A 21,218-nucleotide genomic window follows, 5' to 3' on the forward strand; every position below is an offset into this window, starting at 1 on the left:
GATTAAAATTAAAACTCACGCATCATAATTTACTATGACCATCAAAACGCACAATAACCATCACCATCAAAAACTCAGTCACACACATCATTATTTTTGCACTGAAAACTCACGCACAATAATTAACTCCAGCCAAAACTCATGCACACAAATTTCACCTCAAAATTAACGCACAATAATCATCATCAAAAACTCATGCATCACTATTTTGCCCTGAAAACTCACGCATAATAACCATCACCATCAAAACTCACGTACAATAATATCTTGTATTAGATATACCATCAAAACTACTAGCCTCATTTACCGCTACAATAGTGCACGCACAATGATATCACCATACATAATCCCGCACAGCAATACGAACACCATCATGAAAAACCCTAGCACTTTAAATGATACCACTTAACACATTTCGCTGGATATATCAGATTATGATAACAAACGATTTCAGCACAGCATATAGAGATTTGTGACACTGCCCTGGTAACCGACTGGCTTAAGTTGAAGAGGCGATCACAGGGACTTGCTAGACAAAATTAAATGTGAATCGATAGGCTTACCACAGTATGCTCGAAAACTTGTTAATCTAATGTCTAGGAACTGTACTGAATTTATTGCCCGACTTCAGGAACGCCATGAGCTGTGACTATATAATTATGACGTCACTGAATACTTGTATTACGTGTGTTAGAAGAGCTATGTCTAAATAGCTTTTAAAAAGAATCCAGCAGGTAGCTTTTGTATGATAAATGTCATTACTATTACGCCATGTTAACAACATTGTCATTTCCTATGGTTAAATATACACTTTTCTTGATAAAAGATTATGATGAAAAGGTCCAGTAAGGTTTTTATAATTGATTTTAAAGAGTATAAGATTAAAGAACGCTTCTAGCTTTTTAAGTTGGCAGCTAAGAATAGTGGTCCACTCCTTGATAGGCTATGGAAAAGGGAGTAGTTTTCTATAGATATACCCTTTAGTTTTTCTTTTCCATCAATGACCATCATGTAATGTATCTCTGTATTAAAACGGTACAAACTTGTCAATTAATGTTTTAATCCACGATAACTGTGAGCTTTTAAGCATAAAAAGAAATTTACTATAGTTATATTTTATTAAAACATGTGAGCATATTTATTCCAAACCATCTGTTGGTGTTAACTTGACAAACGCACGCTTTTTCATATTTTTCTGAATGGCAGGTATAATCAAAGTACATAAATACCAATGGAAGGTGATTTTGTATTTTGCAAGATTATCAATTGATAATAAATGTATATATTTTAATTCTCGGTAGAAAAGCATAAGAATGAAAAAGAGTAACGAATGATGTCATTCTACATTTTGGTCAACCCACTCACAGTGACTTTGTCACGCTATGCTACGGTACTGGCTATGGCACGTGCGTGTTAGAAATACGGCAGTGTTTTTTTGAAAGTGCAATAATGATGTTTATAATATTATTTTATAAAACGCAAACAGTTATGTTTTCAAGAAAATAATGTGTAAATATATTTTGTCTGAATTACTTAAAAAGCACTGAACTATACTGTTGTGCGCATGGATTTTGATTGCTGTTCTGAGAGGTTATTGCAAGAGCAAATTGCGGTTACCAAAATTTGTCACTTTCGTTATGATTGATCATGAAATCCTTTCTATGGTCATTCGCACAGTATATCTGCTCTGGCATGTACAAAAATTATAAGTTCCCTGCGAAAGTGAAGACAACTATTGCACGGCAGCATGCCCAGGAGCGATGCGGTGGCTCAACTTTGCTCTGGTAAATTCTATGTGGCTTACTACCTTGATCCAGAGTGAAAACTACCAAAACCATACCACCATTAGCAAAAGTTTACTAAAGAAAACAATGCACAATAAAATACTTGTTTTATCTGAAAGTGTGACCATTCAAAACATGTTGTCTGGCAACAACGACAATTTAGGTAAATTTCATCCAAGAACATTTGTGTTCTGAATCTCAGCAATTCTCAACAAAACAGAAACTTAAACAAAGGTAAATTGGAAAAACAATTATAGTAGTATTGACAATTCCACGCGAAAGACTAAATGAGTAAATAATGACACACCCGTATATATTTTGATCGATGAGATAATTGGATTGCACCGTACACTCTCAGTCAAGTAGACGCTCTTTAATGAGCGTGTTATTTGCTTAAGCGCTATGGATCTTTTTTATGTTCGTGGTTTTCAGTATTCTGAGGCAACTGTAATCTTTTTTCATCTGTTTTTCTATGCTTTTTATGCTTTGTAACACCGCACTTTGGGGTCAAACGCACTTTGGGGTCCAACCTTAAAGTGCGTTACGTACTTTGGGGTCCGACCCCATAGTGCGTTACGCACTTTGGGGTCCAATTTCGACCCCAAAGTGCGTTTAACAGGTACATATGCATTTTTTAACATCAGGCAAACGACCGCACTTTGGGGTCAGAGAAAATTTATGTACATTATGTTTTAAATAATAAAGTGTAGTCAAAGCCAATGGTAAACAAAAATCAAGGTATTAAATAGACACAAAACATGGCCCTGAATCAATAGGGATTTAAATGGTCCTGATAAGTAAATGAAGAACTTTCACAAAATAAATCACCAAATAAAGAATTTGTATCAATTAACTTAAAATATGTTTTTCTAAAATTTTCCATTTATTCTAAAAGAATGTACACCTTTCATTTACTCCATTGTTTTTAGCTAAATGCATCATTTTCCCGTTTGTTATTTACACATTTTACAGAAATATGATAGTCTTTGCATAGACAAAGGAATAAATTCTGGGTAATCTTAGTAAGACATTTCAGTAAAAAAAATGCCTGATAATATTTTAAAATAGCCATTTATTTAGCTAAATGTGAAACATAAGAAACTTGACTAGGTGAAGATGTGGCTTTAAGTAGTAGTCCGTACAGGTATTACTGAAAATATCAACTATTTAAGTAGTCGCACATTAAGAGCGAGCTTCAGAATAATGTAAAATTCTCACTAGGGGTATAGAGGGGAGTGTGGGGTATCGATCCCCCCGAGGGTTAAAGATAACATTTTAGAGGCCCATTATGCTTTTATTTTTTTTTCTTCAGCTTTTTTATTTTGATGTTCATATATATTATCAAAAAATACACATTGGCCAAATTACCTGAACCATCTTTTTCATCTGTTTGCTTTTTGACAATGATGAGTACAGTTATAGTGATACGTATTTTTATATGGAAGTCAAATACTAGTACTACATTGTTTTGACTACTTTTATGACAAATAATTTCACATTTATCGCTACTTTATTCAGGTAACAAGCATCTTACATTTCTCTGATACCATTATTTTAACATTATAAAATTCGTCCTTCTAAAGAAGTATGTAAGATTTCCCATTAAAAAAGCCTCTGGCGAACGGTTGTTACAGAGCTTATAAAAAGTTTGTTGATAAGCTTAATAATGTATTTGTAAAAATCACTATTTATAGTCCGCTCGAAAAACTTGATGTTTCACCAGAACATTGCAATAGAGTATATTTATAGTTCTTTGGAAAAAAAATATTAACTGCATTTTATTTCATTCCTTACATATTTTAAATGGAGCTCAACATGGCAACAAAAGTTATCAAGTAAATGACTGACAGAACGGGATATTTTTCGCAGCATCTTTTAACTTTAGGAATACACAATTTCTGTACTAGAATATTTTGAACGGTGGCAAAAAATGACATTTGCAACTCTTTTTTTTTGTTTTTTGATACTTTTTTTTGTTTTTGTCGTACATATTTTTTGGGGGTTTTTTTTTGTTTGTCGTACATATTTTTTTTAGTTTTGCATACATATTCGTTTTAGTTTTGCATACATATTCTTTTTTAGTTTTGCATACATATTTTATTTGAGTTTTTTGTACATATTTTATTTTTTATTTTTTTTTTTTACTTTTTTTTTTCGTACATAATTTTACATGACGCCATATGCAAAGTAGAGGTTTGGATAATTACGCCATTTGTAAACACCATTTTCAAACACTTCGCCATCTGTAAATTACAGTACCCCGTTTGCAAACGCGATTTGCAAATACTAACATTTTCATTTTTTGAGGTATCAAAAAGATAGCAACACTTTTTAGTATATATATACAGAGACATAGATATTATCTATGTCTGATATATACATGTACATGTATATACATGTATATATATTTTTTTCTTAATCAGTGGAATATAAGGACCTATTTAGATCTTTTATTGTGCATTATTATAATACACCAGTCATTTGTAACCACCTCCTTTGCCCCCGGGGGAGTGCGGGTTAAAAAAGAATCGTGTTTTAATGTCTGCACTGTTCCGGGGCATAAGGCAGGAATGTTATTATCTGAATATCCACCGCAGGGCGAAGATTTTACCATTGGTCGACTTGGTTTACAGTCAATGCCTCCCCCCCCCCGCTATTCTCAGGGGGTGGGGTTGAGTGGTGCATATTCATGGAATAATAACTGATCACAAATCAACAGCCCTTTCCAAAACGACATTAATATAATAGCATATAATAATAATAAAAAAAATAATTATATAAAATACATATGATTTAAAAAATGGGCCGTAAAAGGTCGGCCGAAACCAGACTTGCGCGGCCAAAAACGACTGGGCCGATTCCAAAAATGGGCCGAAATGTGACCAAACCATTGTGCTAGCTTTTTATACTCAACTATGGGCCTGTTATGAGATGTGAAGGCTGTTTTGATTGGCTAAAATATGTACGCAAAACAAAAATAAAATATGTACGAAAAATTTTAATAAAATATGAATGCAAAACTCAAAAAAAAAAAATAAAAAACTATGTATGCAAAACTTAAATAAAAATATGTATGCAAAACTTAAATAAAAATAAATGCAAATGTCACTTTTATGCCACCGTAATTTTGTTATATGAACGCAATTTTAGGATATTTAAAGTGGTAAAATTAATGAAACTTTTATCACTTAAGCATCATCAAAGTATTGACCGCCATCTTGAACACACCTTAAATATTTCAATGTCGAAGATCGAAAATAAGTCAGTTCTCAGTATTTAAGCAGAACTCAGATTACACCTTTAGACTTCTGGAACCCAAAGTGCGTTGATATGTAGCATATTAACGCACTTTGGGGTCAATTTCTCGATTTTGACCCCAAAGTGCGTTTGACCCCAAAGTGCGGTGCGAAGTTTAACCAACTTTGAGGTCGGACCCCAAAGTGCGTTTGACCCCAAAGTGCGGTGTTACAATGCTTTTAAACCTTTTGAATTGTTCCAGTGCATAAGTGAAAATCGTAGACATGGCAATACTGAGTAAAAAGAGCCAGATGCTTGCTACGAAAAGTTCACACAGCCAAAATCATTTAGTCGCAATTTGGAATGATCAACGCATTAAGTTTGTATTTTAATCATCTTTAATATTTCAGTTCAAAGGGGGTAATTGCGTTTAACTTTGTTACTTTTACTCAAATTAACTTCCGTGGTTGACGAAAAAGGAAAATTGTTCAAGTAAAAGTATGAACGATACTTCAAGAGATAAATTCATTTCGTTGTTTCACGTAAAGTACGATTCAAGAAAGAGATTTACTTAAAGTATATGACATCTCATCACATGGTGACATAAACTCTTGTTCCGCATTTAATACTTAATTAAATGGCAAACAATTTTCAAATCTTAAGAACATTAAATTTTTAGAATATATGAATAAGCGTTACCCTGCAAGCGGCAACAGCCGAGTGAAATCAAGGTCAGCCATCCGATCATGTTCTGCTGTGTTCCCTATTCGGTCAGTAGTATTTTTGAAAACTTTCTTAACAATGATAAAATGATGAATGGTTTAGTTAAGGTTTAAAAGGTTTTAAATATATTTAGCGTGGTAAAGCTTTAGAGATTTCGTTACTCTGCACTGTTTCCTTTCACAAAAAACGTCTACAAAAAACACCTACAATAACTTTAGATACTTATTGCTATAAAAAGACTAAAATCTTGCAAATTGAGATACAAAGAACCATTCTGAAAATGTTTGCAATAATTGCTTACGTCATAGAACCTGATTTCACTCTAGGGATCCATTCCATAAAATTCCACCCACCCAATTTATCTAAAAACAGAATTTAATGACATGCCATTGAGGTATCACAAATGAACGATAAAGAACTGTAATAATATTACACTGTATGACTGAAAGAATTCTTTTTTGCATGTCCTTTTATTAACAAAAAAATGTTATATATTTGTGGCTATTTGGGTAACGTTGGAAGTTCGTTTCTCTTTCTAGTTTATGATCTTATTTGTTATTTTTATCATTGTTCTATCAAAACGTTTTGTATGTCCTTTTATTTAAAACAAAATGTTATATATTTGTGGCTAGTTGGGTAACATTCGGTGTTTGATTCTCTTTCAAGTTTATGATCTTATTTGTTCTTGTTATCATTGATCTAAACGTTTTCTCTACGGGCATATTACTTATACTCTCTACCTATTAACTTGTTTGTTTGTTTGTTTGTCTCGTTTTACACCGATTTCAATACATCTTTGTCATGTCTTAGCGGTCGGACCACATAACCAGATTCCAGGAAAACTAACCAGCAGTTACAAATTTTTCCACAAGTGACCAACTACTAATCTTACATGCTTTCTGAATCGGCGGTCAGTGTCCGAGATAAATTGAAATTTCACCTCACATGAGGATCGAGCCAGGGACTTTAATGCTCTCAATGTCAATCGAAGCCTATGGACATAACCAAAGTCGTCAGATCATGTATTGTGCTAGGGCTAGCACTGTGGTGTCGTCAATTCATGTATTGCTGTGGCTAGTTTATGTATTATGCTACGTTTAGCACAATGATGTCGTCCGTTGCGGTAGTGTGCTATAGCTAACACAGTGGTGTCGTCATTTGAGGTTGCTACACAGTGGCGTCGTTGGTTGAGGTATTGTGCAATGGTTAGTCTCTTGGAAACAACACATACACACTAAGCCATGCGGCTCGTACATTTTCGAACTCATATCGACGAAAAAAAATACTACCGAAGTGCATTCTTGGAAATTGTATACGCAAATTAATCATTTTTACAATTCATACATGTCTTGCAGCTTAGGATTAACACAAACCCAAGCGTCGTTTCCTGAATAATAAAACAAGTTTCTATTCTAGTCCATTTTCCAATTTTTCTTTCATTAAAGCGCTTCACTATCAAGAAGGCAAATATGATCATAAATTTATACACTAATAAAATACATCAATAGTTCTAAGAATAGTTCTAATATTTCACATTGTCAAGTTAAAGTGCATCGTATTTTAGATTGATAATCAGGACATTTTGATATTCTATTTTTGTCACTAAAATTAAATTCAAGCACAGCTTCATATTCAATCAAAGTAGCGGGTGATTGTTTTTGCTCGTCTTAACAAATTTTATGTAGCAACCGTTTTAGCCATGTTTATTTTTGTTTGCAATAAAAATTGACAACGTCTACGATATTGCGTAAATCACCAACAATTATATGCATGAAAAATTTTGGAATCAATAAACCGTGATAACGCTTTGTTCTTGCTTTGAAAAACAACATGGCTCATTTACATCACAAGCTATATTTTAAGTAGAGAAAATATTTATTGATATAAATATACATATATTCATTTTATCGTGATTGCTAGTTTAACATTAAATACGTAAATTAAAGGTTAAACGTTCATTACCAAATTGGTCTATAAAATAAAAAAAATGAGATTTTATTCATCGTATAATTAATGTTCTATTGCACGTGATCACGTGTGTGAAACAGAGACTTAAATTACAGAACTATGAAGCTGCATGGTCTGAAATAAGGCACAGATAGAATACTACAGTCTCTTCTTCAGGACAAAGTTTTATTTAAGGCCCATTATACACCAAAAATGCCTTTTTTATTTCTCAAAACTTTTTAAGTTTTTTTTTTTATTTCTGGTGTCATGCTATAGTTTTCCGAAAGTAAATTATTAGCGAAGTACCTGAACTATCTTTTGCTACTGTCTCTTTTTGTCAATAAATACAGTTATTAGAGATTTAGTATTTTGTATGGAAGTCATATTACTACTTTGTTTATATTTTGTTATTTTTATGACATTCAGTGCTATTTTCTTTAGGTGTTTAGCATTTGTCATGTTCCAAAACCATTAATTAAATGCAATTTAACTAAATTTAAAGAAAGAAGAAAGAGATAATTATTTATGGGGCATAATGTGCCTTTTAAGGTATTCATACGTGCTTACCAATGCCAGCAAATAAAAAAAGAATTTTTAAATTTGATTTTAAGGTATACAAACATTTAACTGATTATCCTTGTATTCCAGTCATTAAATGTGCTGGTATATAATTCTAACATAAATTAGTACTGAAACAGTGTTTGACTAAAAAAACATCCCGTAGATGACTGTGTACACTGCTTTATCAACAAGCACAATAATATACAATGTAGAAACAAAAATGTAGTGGTTTGATTAGAGCTAATATCTACTTTTGTGACCCAAATATAAACAAATTTTATTGATCATTTCAACTTAGTACACTTTAGTTTGTCTGTTGAAGATACAGCAAATTAGGTCACTTATTTTTTGACTAAACTCCGTGTGATATATATAATTCGAGTACGCTTGTACCCAGCTTAAGATGTTCATGTACGTCATTAATCATATCATTTTTTGCCTTATCGGTGAATATTAGTTGAAGTACCATTTTATCTCCGATAAATTAGAACCAGTAACGACATTTTCACTACAAGCGACGAATTTTAACATTTATTTCCCTATCGTGCACTGATCATTTTACACTATCACTTAAGATTTAGTTGTCAACAAAGAACACTTCCTTCTGATGAACAAGGCTATATATAGATATAATGGTTGGGTGGGCGTATTTCATTTCTAAGAGCATTCAGTCGGGTTTTAATAAAATATTGATTAATTGTTGTAATATACTAGTACTAGATAAAATCATTTTCAAAAAAAAATTCAAAAAGAAAAAAAAACAACATTAAAATGTTATTTTAAAAATCGGCTGATTGACGTATCTCAGTTATAGTTAGAGTCCATTCGAGGGTAAAATACAAGAATCGTTCATATATTTCTACAAATAAACCTCTTTGTATGTTAAAAGTTAGATATCTTACCAATCATATTTCATCGAAACCCAAAGCTTTTTTTGAATTTTGGCTGCCATTTTGATTTTTAGGATGTGGTCATGGACAGACATCAAACTAGGATAATCCAAAGTGGTTTGCTTGAAGAATTAATAGAATGATTATGTGTAGTGTGTACTTTGGTTCTAACTATTACACTTTATTCTGCTATTCTGCTGGTGTAATTCAGCCAGCACATCCGACTGATCAAAATCTGCACTGTTTATAATTCTCTAAAACTGATAAATAGCTTGTCCAAATTGGAAGATGATTGACAATTTTTTTTTATGAAATTCGGCAGGTTAAGGGTTGTTGTTTTTTTCCCTAATAAACTCCAATTGTTTTCAAGGTATACGGTCATCAGAAAAATGGTTACTACGAAGTGCAACGAAGATTTTCGAAGCTCACGTCAGAAAATGACCTATTTCCGAATTTCCGATAGTGTAGTACATTTGAGATGATTGGATTGGAAGTTTGTCATCGTGTACGTAATTGATAGCGAACAGCTTTAATTTGATGAAAGTGACGTTACAGTCTAGTGCATCATTGTCCTGGTAACCGACTGGCTAAAGTGAATGACCCAAAAAACATTGCTAGACAATTTAGTTAACATCAACGAATCTTCATTCGTCTTACAGCGTTTCTTGGAGGCTGGTAAAACGGTGTTTTGAAATATTTCCACCCACAGACACTTGGGGTGTGGTGCTCAAAACGCATTTAAATTCCAAATGAAATGTATATATAATATTATTATAACGTTGAGATATGATTTTTTTCAAAACGGCATACATTATTTTTTATGATATATATGATAAGTACATGTGCTTGGCAAATATACATTTAATTTGGAATTTGAATGCGTTTTGAGCTCCGCAAGCCAAGTGTTTGTGTTTCCACCTCTATCTCTAGGAATTTCAAATGCTCAAACACTTATCTTCAAAAAAGCTTTCAGAATGAATCTCTAGTGCGACATTATGACTCAACACTAATCAAACAATTAACATGATAACATCGGAAATCCCATTGTGAAATGTTGAAAGACAAATATGAACACACCCTGTTACAATTTGATCGATGATATAATTTGTTTGCACCGGTTAGTCTCTATGAAACAGACGCTCTTTAAAAAAGGATTCTGATGTTTGCCCAACAATATACCATACTGAACACTGAATTATTGCAGTAGTATTGTTAATTATTTTAAAATAACTTTGATTATTTTGGTACAATTAAAAAATACTTAAGCATGAGTCAGGTTTGATTTATACGAATTTATTTTAGTTTGATTGTGAATGATTCATGAAGCTGAAATTGTGAATTCGTGAATTCCTTTTGGAAACGTGAATTCACGAAGTTGAAATTGTGAATACCCGAAGATGAAATCGGAAATTCATGAAGCTGAAACGTCCCCATGGGTCTTTCATAATTATTAAAACACTCTCGAATCGTTTTTTGGAACCAGTCAGTACTAGGCAATGAGTGTAAACACATGTTTTGTCCTGACCGGGTTTGAAGCCACACAGCGAACAGGATTACTTGTAAGTCCGACGCGTCAACCACACGGCCACACCGCCACAAATGCTCAAATATTTATCTTCAAAAAGGCTTTCCAAATTAATCGGAAGTGCAACATTTTGATTCAACAGTAAACAAACAATTAACATGAAAACATTACAAAATCCAAACACAAATATGAACACACACCGATGATTCAAATTTGTTTGCACTGGTTAGATACTTTAATGAGACAAAATGAGAATATAATTACAAAATCACAAGAATTTACCATAATTTCCATATAGTCTTCGATTTTTATGGAGTCTCGTTTGTGTTTTTTAATAAAGATGTACATGTAAAATTTCTTTTTATTTTAATTTTTTCTTTTGTACTTTAATCTCACAAATGCCAATAGGTAGTTATATCAATGTCTTTCAAATATAACATAGAATACGCTTGCTATATTCATAGCTGATAAGTATTTGTTAGTCACGACCGGTAAAAAAATATCATGAAGTATTCCAGGAAAATTACAATCAACAGAAACCAATTTGTGAGTATATTCTATACATGTAAGCATAGTCAATTCAAGTGTTGTGATTTCAAGTCTCTAACATTACTGATAGAAACTGTAACTTTAAAACAAAAGGATTCATGCACACAAAATCGGCGAGGAAGGGGGTTGGCGTTGAGATAGGGTAACTTTTAATATTGCTATAATAAACATATTATTACCATTTGTAACCTTGTTGTTACAGTTGCCCCTCTTAGAAATAGTGCATGCCGTTCATTATTGAGACTTTAAATGTTGGGTTGTTTTGTTGTTATTGTTTATTGTTGTCGTTGTTTTTTTTTTAGTTTATATAAATTGTATATAAATTTACGTTTTTTTCTTGTATTTGTATACATGTATTATAATATATAGTTAATAAACGAGCGAAATTCCGGATATGGACATTCTTTTCAGTACTAGCGCACTGATGAAATGAGCCGTGTCACGACAAAACCAACGTAATGCGTTTGCGACCAGCATGGATCCAGACCAGCCTGCACATCCGCGCAGTCTGATCAGGATCCATGCTGTTCGCTTAAAAACCATAGACTGATAGCGAACAGCATAGATCCTGATCAGACTGCGCGGATGCGCAGGCTGGTCTGGATCCATGCTGGTCGCAAATGCATTATGTTGGTTTTGTCGGGACGCGGCTCAAATAATGTAGCAGACAAGTAATCCGTTTTGAACTCATGGCGTATTTTCTGTTATTGGCAAATTAACAAGTTATACAACATAAGTTTATGCCATTATCCTTTAGCTGTCAAATTTTTATCTTTATTAATAGTGTACGTCATTTATAAGCTTTGTTGACGCCAATGGTTTTATAAGCAGTCACTTTTTTATATATATATATATATAACGGCCATCGAAATACATCGCTTATGTAATAATCTTTTTTTATATATACAAAATTGGTGTTAAAGTAATAAACTTAAATACAAACGCCTACTTTGCATATTTGTGTGTATGAAAATCAGTGTGTTCACTCTACATGTCTATATCAACATTATAAGATACCACAGTTTTTAACAAGATGAAAAAGTAGTTTTCAGTTAGTTATATCCTTGTCACAGACAAGCATGCATTATTTACATGTGTATCCAAATAGGCACCTATGTTTTTTGGCTTTAAAATGTCATTTAACTTATTGTTAGCTTAACTTAAGTTATATTTCTATGATTAAGCACTCTTAGTATTTGAGTATCGGCAATAAAACCTACCCATGTATAAGCAATACTCCTGATATCGCAAGAGAGTTTCAACTTGATTCCAAAGAAAGCGATCGTATGTTTTCCTGTCAAACATCGGATTGTGAATAATAGCCGAGATGCCCCGATTGCCAAGAAAGGTACATATGTGCTTCTAAACAGGCTTGCAATACATGGCACAGTGTTGGTTTTTGCCACTGTGTATAAAGTAACCGACAAAGCTGCGCATCCGGTCAATCTAACTAGGTTTTAGGCTCAATTTTAATATATTTATTTAATTGACTTACAATGGATATTTCCAAATTAACAATAGGAAATGTCTATTATTCAAATTTAGAATGGGTTCAGTCAACTTCGGTGTAACATTGCCACAACTGCCTATTTCCAGTATGAAAGACATAATAATAATTATTAACTTCAAGTAAGTGTTTTCATGTTTTAAAAGTGTGAATCGAAACTTTTTACTGTACTGGTATCGGTATTAAATACATTTGCTTTTAAAAAAGATATTGAAAAGGACAAAAATTAACTCTTGTTTATTGAAAAATGTAGTTTTGTTTGAAAGGAAACACCAGCCAAGCAACAGTTTAACATCATTACACATAAATGTGTATCTTGCCATGTACGCATTAGCTTTTTGCTTTAAAGCTACATACCTCCAGATGAGTCACAATATTCCAATAAAATCAAACTTGAGAAAAAAATTCTTCTAAGATGTAAGGAAAAGTAAAATGTTTCAAGATTCAAGTAAAATTGTGCATATTATGGGCGATTAATGACTGATTTTTCAGTATTTACAACTATATTTCTACTGCGTTACTAATGCAAGTAAAGGCTATTTATGCATATTTTGACCATTTTTTAGTAATTTACGTGATTTGTAAGTGCCATTGATAATGTGTAAATTGCTTTCTTTTGGTTACTTCACAATATTACACATTCAAATACATTTTCAAAAAAATCATGAAAATTAGCATAAATCTGGAGGCGTGCTGCTCGTTTGTAGCGTATTTTATCTTACACAGTAAAATTGAATCACCAGCAAGCATGCAAATACCCTATACTACCCAAATATACGAAGAAACAACCAAAATCCACTAGAAACAAGTTCAGACAACCGCAATATGGGCTTGCCGTAAGCTACTTATAAATATATTTCCGTATTCACCGGTATGCAAACACGTTGGTCTAGCAGTTACCACGCTCTAAAATACTTTCACCTGATACTCGAATGTTTCACATTCCGCTGACTGGTGAACAATAATTGATTATTCCACAAAACCATTGACACACAGCGTCTATTGAATTCTTTCTATACTGTTGACCCTGATGTTAGACAGAAGCAACTATATAATTCCAAATTAAGACACACATATTCGATTTTTACTTTATTCGCTGATGCTAAGGGCTCTCGTAGATTTTGACCAATAACACGCTCCTGTATGAGGGAGTCGTGAACCTATTTCAGGGTCTGGTACGTAGGGAAATTGTTACCAATAACATGCTCCTGTGATATGATAGGGAGTCGGGAGAATAAAGGTACTTTGTTCCTTTAGTGTAAAAAATGTCACAAGTATCATTAATGAAAAATGTTCTCTTTTCATTGGTTAAATTGTACCAATCAAAGAATTGTAGTTATAAAAGACATGTTCTAGGCGGGGTGATGGGACATAAGATATATCCACCTAATTGGCAATAAGGAACTGTATTCTTTAAATATTTAGTGACCGCGTATAAACTCCTGATCATGAATTATTATTTCAATCATTTTAAGAAGGACCCATTGGATCTTTTGGGCAAAATAAAGACGGTTAAATCATAAGTATTATTAATTGCCTTTTTTGTGATATTTACTAAGATTTGCAATGAATAAAAATTATGGTGCTATGATACGTACACACAATGTGATAAACGAAATCACAGTACTATTTTTGCAAGCCTATAGAATTCAATGTGCGACCTGTCTTATGATTACTATAGTACCTGCTTTTTCAGATTACAGTGCCATTCTAAGAACTAATATACATGTATCTTAAACATGAAGAAGACTCGAATATATATCCACTGTGCTATAGTGCACGAGAACATAGTGCCACCCACCCTCTACAATGATAACAATAACTGTCAATATGTTACCTGTATCACACCAGATCGACCGAAAAAGATACACAAGTCATATTGAAAGCAAATTGACTTTAAATGCTTCAAAAATCAAACTAAGTTTACTTCACTTTGTTTTAGTCCGTGTGGAAGATATTTTTTTCCAATTTTAAGCAGGACAAGGACAAGACCCTTACGCAAAGGTCGGTAATATGAAGAGAAGTCAAAAGTCTAACTTTATATACATGTAAAAACACAATAAGAGATATTTCATACCTAGCGTTTCAGGGTGATAGAATATTTTAATGACTAAGAATAAAACGCAAGAAAATCTGCATGTCTAACGTATAGAATACGTTGAGCAGATTTCTTTTTAAGGTCTACAAATTTGTTAGAACATGTATCCTTCTTACCATTTTAATATTAAATCAAAAGAACATAAAATCTTTGAATGGAATTAAGACATAGAAAATATTCTTTCATTCACGTATTGGGCTTTACGAACGTATAATATAAAAAGTAAAGCTTTTATTCAAGAATCGAATACTCCCCGCCGAAAATGTAAAAGGCATTTATTTCCGCAATAATATATATCAAAATCTGTACCATAAATTATGTATATATCGTATATAAATTTTAGAAAGTGTTAAAAATTAGAACAGCCTTTCTCTGAAATCTTGATATAAAATCCTGTTTTCTCTAATTACATGTATTGTGATATACATATATATTGTTTGCAAGAAAAGTGCAATTTTATGTTGTTTTCTAAAAAACGCGGTATATAAAGTACTGATTATATGTCATTAAATAAATAAAGTTATAATAGTAACTTACCATGATGCCAGTCCTTTTAATAGCTATCATTCTTCCTATAAAGCATCAATATTTATAGTTAAATAGTCCACTGTGATATTGTCACAGACATTTAATGGCGTATTGTTATAAAAAGTCCAATATTTGTTTAAAATCTCCAATATTTGTTTAACTAGGCAAACAGAACCAGGTCTGTTGAAAATAATTTCTGTAATTCCAATTCGTTCTTGGCAAAACTTGTTATGGATTCTTACAATTGACGGCTGTCACGAATTGGAGAAATAATTTTCTATAAATAGTTTTTAATGTTTTCTCCTTGACAGCTACGTGTTTATATAATTATTCAACAAAATAATGCCTACCACTGTCGAAGTAAAAAAGTATCCATTTCAGTCCTGAATAACGAATTAAAAATCCATTGCAATATCTAAGTAATAAAGTATTTCTTTAGAAAATACCATTGTTTTAATATGACCAATATCGCTGTTCATTCGGAATTAATTTTCACTAACAGCCCTATCTTACGAGGCTTTCTTTTTTTCGCTGAATCACATAATGTAAACCAATTGTATCAATAGTCGATGTGACGTTTTAAGAGAGAGGGATACCACTATATGATCCACCGTACGAATGCTGCCTTTCAGTCGCAGAATGGATGAGTGTGCTTAATACAATATTGATTTCTGTACGACGCAATACATCGGATAGAAAAAATTGTCTGTTAATATTGAATTATACTTTCAAAAGCATTGGAATTGCGTCTACAAAATTCATATTTGCTTAATTATTTTTCTGTGTTTCATAAAAAGGCATAAGCAAAGTATTTTCATGCATGGATTGTGTACTTTTAGAAAAGTTAAAATTTTAACCGATTGCACGAAATGCCAGATCTATGTATTGCAAATAGTTCTTGCGTTCAATGGCGGTTATGAATGGAACAAAAATCTATATTTCACTCTCAGAGCGCCTGCCAAACAGGCGTTCTGTTTTTAGCTTCAAACCCACTAAGGAATAATTGAATATCGTTTTCTCAAGCAAATACGCTGCTTTAAGAGCTAGAAAATATTACCTTTTTAATTGAATTCACACAAGCATTGTGGTAGCTTAAAAAGACAGAAAATGACTTTTTAAAATAAAAATCAATGACGTCATTGAAAGAAAGAATTCATTTGGCCCTGTTATAAGCGTAAAGAAAAGATATTTCTTAATAATACCACGACGTGTTAGTGCAAAAAAAATTATTTTTTTTAAAACACAAGAATTAGTGTTATTGGTTATTCTTTTAAATAACATAACATTCATCCATGCACATAATTATCTTCAGTTTTAAAAGTCTACAACTTTCTATATCATAGGTATATTTTATTTTTGTATAGTTGTTTAGATATATGATATTATTTTAGATATATGATATTATTTTAATAAAAAAAAACATTTATAACATTTGACGTGTCCATCCGAGACAGATGTTGGACGTTAGATTTGGCACGTGTACAAATATATTGAATATTGAGATATAGGAAGAAAGGAATTAAATGCATGCAGCCACTAGCCAGTTTTGAATGCTTTTAAATGATAGGGATCATGCAAAATAATATAGAATATTCTGTTTTAATGTTTGCCCATTTGACGTAACACCCGTTTAATGTGCCCCACTTCCCCTTTTGTATCATAAGATAGCTCATCCCTCCCCCTATGTCCCCTCCCTCCAACCACGTCCGTTCAGTTTTTAAAGTAGCCTTCCCTGGCGTACAGTTTTGTTAACACTCCCTAGCGTATAGTTCTGTCTTGTAATGTAAAGTTACTTCCCCTGACATACAATTTATATTGTATAAAGTTACATCCCCTGACGTTTAGTTATATCTAGTACATTTTTTTCTTGTTATGACCCTAATATAGCTCTACTTTTCTATTGCCTGGATGTTTAAAATTAGATCTAGTGTTTAAGCTTAAAGTAAACTAGAACGTCAAACGACTTTTTTCAAGCCAGTCTTGTCCTTAAATCTTTGTTTTGTTGTCCAGAAATTACCTTGAATAGAGAAAGAAACGTTTAAATCGACAGGAACCTCAGTCGCTAGATCAGCAAAACCATTCTCAAGGCAATGTCTCCGCAATATTTCACCTTATCTTGAACTGGGATGAAAGTGCATATATAAATGGTCGTCTGATGTGAGCCAGGGGTAGGCTGGACGTTTGTTCTTACCCTTTAATGATATACACAGCATTTGCTAATTCCTCCTCTCCCTTTTTGTTCATTCATAAATTGTTGTCCTGAACTTTATATTAGGCATGTGCATTCTTTGTTTTTGTACAGTTTGTCAAACCATCCCTAGTGTTATGCTTAGTGCTGTAAATACATTTACAATGAAGGTCAATAAACTGTAAGCATGAGTCGACTCAGCTCTGTGTGAATTTTCAGATTTATTGATTTGACGTCAGAGATTTTCTCGCTGCAGCATTTTGGACAAATGTTGAAAGAATCAAATGCATCTAAACGCGCGTCCAATCAAATTTGTAGAAATCATGAATTACCAACAATCGATTCTGTATTCTAGATAGTTCTATGAAACTATTGCTGATAAAGTATACTCTTATGAGACCCTGCACGGAGGGTAGTGGGGAGGGGTATACCAGAATTACCAAATTCGCCGATGCCTTTACATAACAGAATTACTTAAACTTGAGATTCCAAATGATAAAAGCATTTGATGTGTATGCATTGAAATGTGTGCGATATGGAATTAATCTATATCATCAAACACACATGCTATGTGTGTAGACAACAGCTTAAACTGAATTGGAAGCGAAATAAGAGTGAGTTCCAAGGCTGTAGTTTACTTCATTTAGATGAATAAACTTTATTTTCAATATTCGATTTTCTGTATAAATGAAATGTCGAAATTTGACCTTACTTTAGTAATAGATTGTAAAAACACTGTACACTTCGATTGCTACAATTTGACTAAATGGTATATCACTTTAACTACTACATATAGTATGTTAATTAAATGGTATTTTAATTAATAATACATCTTATATATATTATATTCAGATTAGAAAAGATTATTATTGATTCTGTTATGTTTGGAAAAGATAATGTTAATGTATATTGACATAATATAGTTTCAAGTTTAGGTAACTGCAATTTACATGTATATTAAAGCAGTTCCAACATGAATAACAAATTTTATAAATCCTCGCTAGCAGACGACAATATTTAGTCTCTCAACGGATGCCTTTCAGAAAGAACGCTCACGTGGGCGTTACAGAATGGTTTCTTAGAAAGTAATGTGATACTGTATATATATATATTGAGCTGCTCCTATATATAAATATAAAGAAATTGTCACAGAAAACCCAGCCAGACTTTCTTAAAATGTACATACCGATAATATACCAGAAATTCGTGTTTTTGCAATCGACTTTGTTCTGCAGAATGTTTCTATTATTAGAAGAACGCGGGGGAGTTAAAGAATTGATTTTTGTTCCTTCTCAGTCTATGTGATTCTGTCTTGACGTTCTGTGAAGGATTTGCTGGTAATGCGTATATTAAATTGATTTGAGCGTGACCTAGGCCAAGGACGCTTCTCATTGAAATAAATATTTAATTTAGAAATCAAATGGTGTATTTAAGAACAGACTTTGATACATAAAAGTTACAATTAACGCCAACGCGGTAAGATACCATCTGCTGTTCATGTGGCGGGTAAGCAATTCTGAAAGTCATCGAACGACTTGGAAAAGAACACTTACTCTTTCGATTTTTAACGGCAATTCTGTCTAACAGAATCACTGTCCTTTTAAAAACCCACTTCAGCGGTATTGCGATACTTTTTCATAAAGATATCTCAGGGAAATTGGTGTGTATCGTTGAAACCAGCGGTCGTTCGGTCCTTGGATACTTAAATATGGTTTAACAATTTTGTTTTGACAATTTATAGTTTTAAGGCTACTCATTCAAACCGAACCTGCAACATTTTCAATGTTTCTATTTTTGGAATTTTTTAGGGTTTCTATTGTTGACTATTTTATCGTCAGATCAGTATCGTTTTAGCCGTGCGGGAGCCGTAAAAGTCGCTCAGTACAAACAGTCAGAGATGTTATATTTCCTATCCTTGAGGATACGACATTATGGTTGTGTTTGTAGTATTTTATACCTTAGTTTTTGGTATGTTTCTTGTTGTCTTGTTCGAATACTGTACATGTATTACCACCCTTAAGATATTTTGCCTGCTTTATAAATTTGTCTTTGGATGTCTGCGATATGCAGGCTTTATAACCTTTGATCACCTTTCAAAATTCCATTCCATTGTTTTCCTCATTAACACATTCTTTTATTTGTTAACCATGCCAGTTGAGAGAGATGATTTGATATTCTATTTTTTTTAATTACATAACAAACACAAATTCAACACACATGCTCAATAAACGTGGTAGTGCTTGAAAACACAATGTTGTCAGTCGATGTTACTTATAGCTACTCAATCACCGTGTAAGCCCACCACAGGCTGGTAACATTTTTGGGATAAATTTGCCCACTCTTAAACAATCATTTTTGGGTGCTGAACCAAACAAATAAGATAGGCTGATGTTGCTAAAATTGTGCTCATTAACTATAATTTGACATCCGCTTTGTGCCAACTGCTTCAACTGACATATGCTTATAGGAATAATACTGCAGATGTTGCAGGATGGTCCACCGGCCAATACAGTAAAAACGACAACATCTTTTTTTACATCAACGTGATTGAAGAACCACATAAGTCATTAGATAGAAGAATGACGAGTGCAGTGTCACAGACAAGTTTAACACTATTTAAGAGTGGGCAATCTACAACAAATTAAACATAGTAACAAGTTTGTCAAATCCATGTAAAGACGGCTGTGGTTAACATGTAGACAGGGTGGGCATACGTGTGACATCGTTATTTTGCAACATTAATTTCTTTCGTGCACCGTCATATTTATTGCTCATGTGTGTTAAATTTGTTTGTCTAATGAAATTATATAAATAGAATATAATATCATGTCTCTTTACTATATATATTAAAAATTCAAGCATGATCGGGCCAATATTGATACAAATATGAGACCATTTATACATACACACTTTCAAATAATATGTGTTAAGTGTATACTTATTGCAAATATGTTGGTCAAACTCAGCAAAAATGCAGCCAAAGAATGAATGGTCATAAACTCGATATTAAACACTTTCCTGACACTATTACTATAGTGTGCAAAAATGTAGTCAAAGAATGAGTGGTTACAAATTTGATATCAAACACTTTCCTGACACTATTACCAATGTACCTGAACATTTTAATTCTGAAGGGCATTCTATTAAAGATAATTTCGTTCATGCCAGTCGATAAAGGGAAGAACAATTGGGAAAGATTATTAAAAGAAACTGCATGGATGTACATGTATATAAGCTTGGTACCATTTATCCTGATGGCCTGAATTTTAAAATACTTCAATAATTTTGTAGCAATTCTTTATTTTTATTAATAATTTAAAACTTATATGTGCTGGTGTTTTACTTTTTGCAAGCAAAGGTCTGGCTGATTAGTATTATCATGGAACTAAATATAGATTGTATATATATCTGAGGTATTATATTATTTCACATTATCATTTCTAGAATGTCAAAGTTAAAGCAGTCCTTGGTAACCTAGGAGATTTAGAAAGAAGTCTCTTTTAAAATTCATCTAGATACCATTCATTATTAGTTCTCGGTAACTTATGGGGTCCGAGGGTATAATCTGTAATAATCGAAGGCTCCTTCAACAAAACATTCACCTAGATCTATACCAAGCATCGCCAGTCATCGGTAACCTTAGAGGTTAGAGGGCCTAATCCGTTATCTTAATTGTTTGCT

General features: G+C 32.7%; 1 protein-coding gene across 1 annotated transcript in view; it reads right to left on the reverse strand.

Annotated features, from left to right (window-relative positions):
* LOC132730571 (E3 ubiquitin-protein ligase TRIM71-like) overlaps window positions 1–15,972 on the reverse strand; it is a 40,718-nt gene extending 24,746 nt beyond the window's left edge. The window contains exon 1 of the mRNA XM_060716532.1: window positions 15,359–15,972. The gene's annotated coding sequence lies outside the window, so the exon portion shown is untranslated. The remainder of the gene's footprint in view (window positions 1–15,358) is intronic.
* Window positions 15,973–21,218: the final 5,246 nt, after the last annotated feature.

Source organism: Ruditapes philippinarum, unplaced genomic scaffold (genome assembly GCF_026571515.1).
Source record: "Ruditapes philippinarum isolate M1 unplaced genomic scaffold, ASM2657151v2 ctg771_1_1_1_1, whole genome shotgun sequence".
NCBI lineage: Eukaryota > Metazoa > Mollusca > Bivalvia > Venerida > Veneridae > Ruditapes > Ruditapes philippinarum.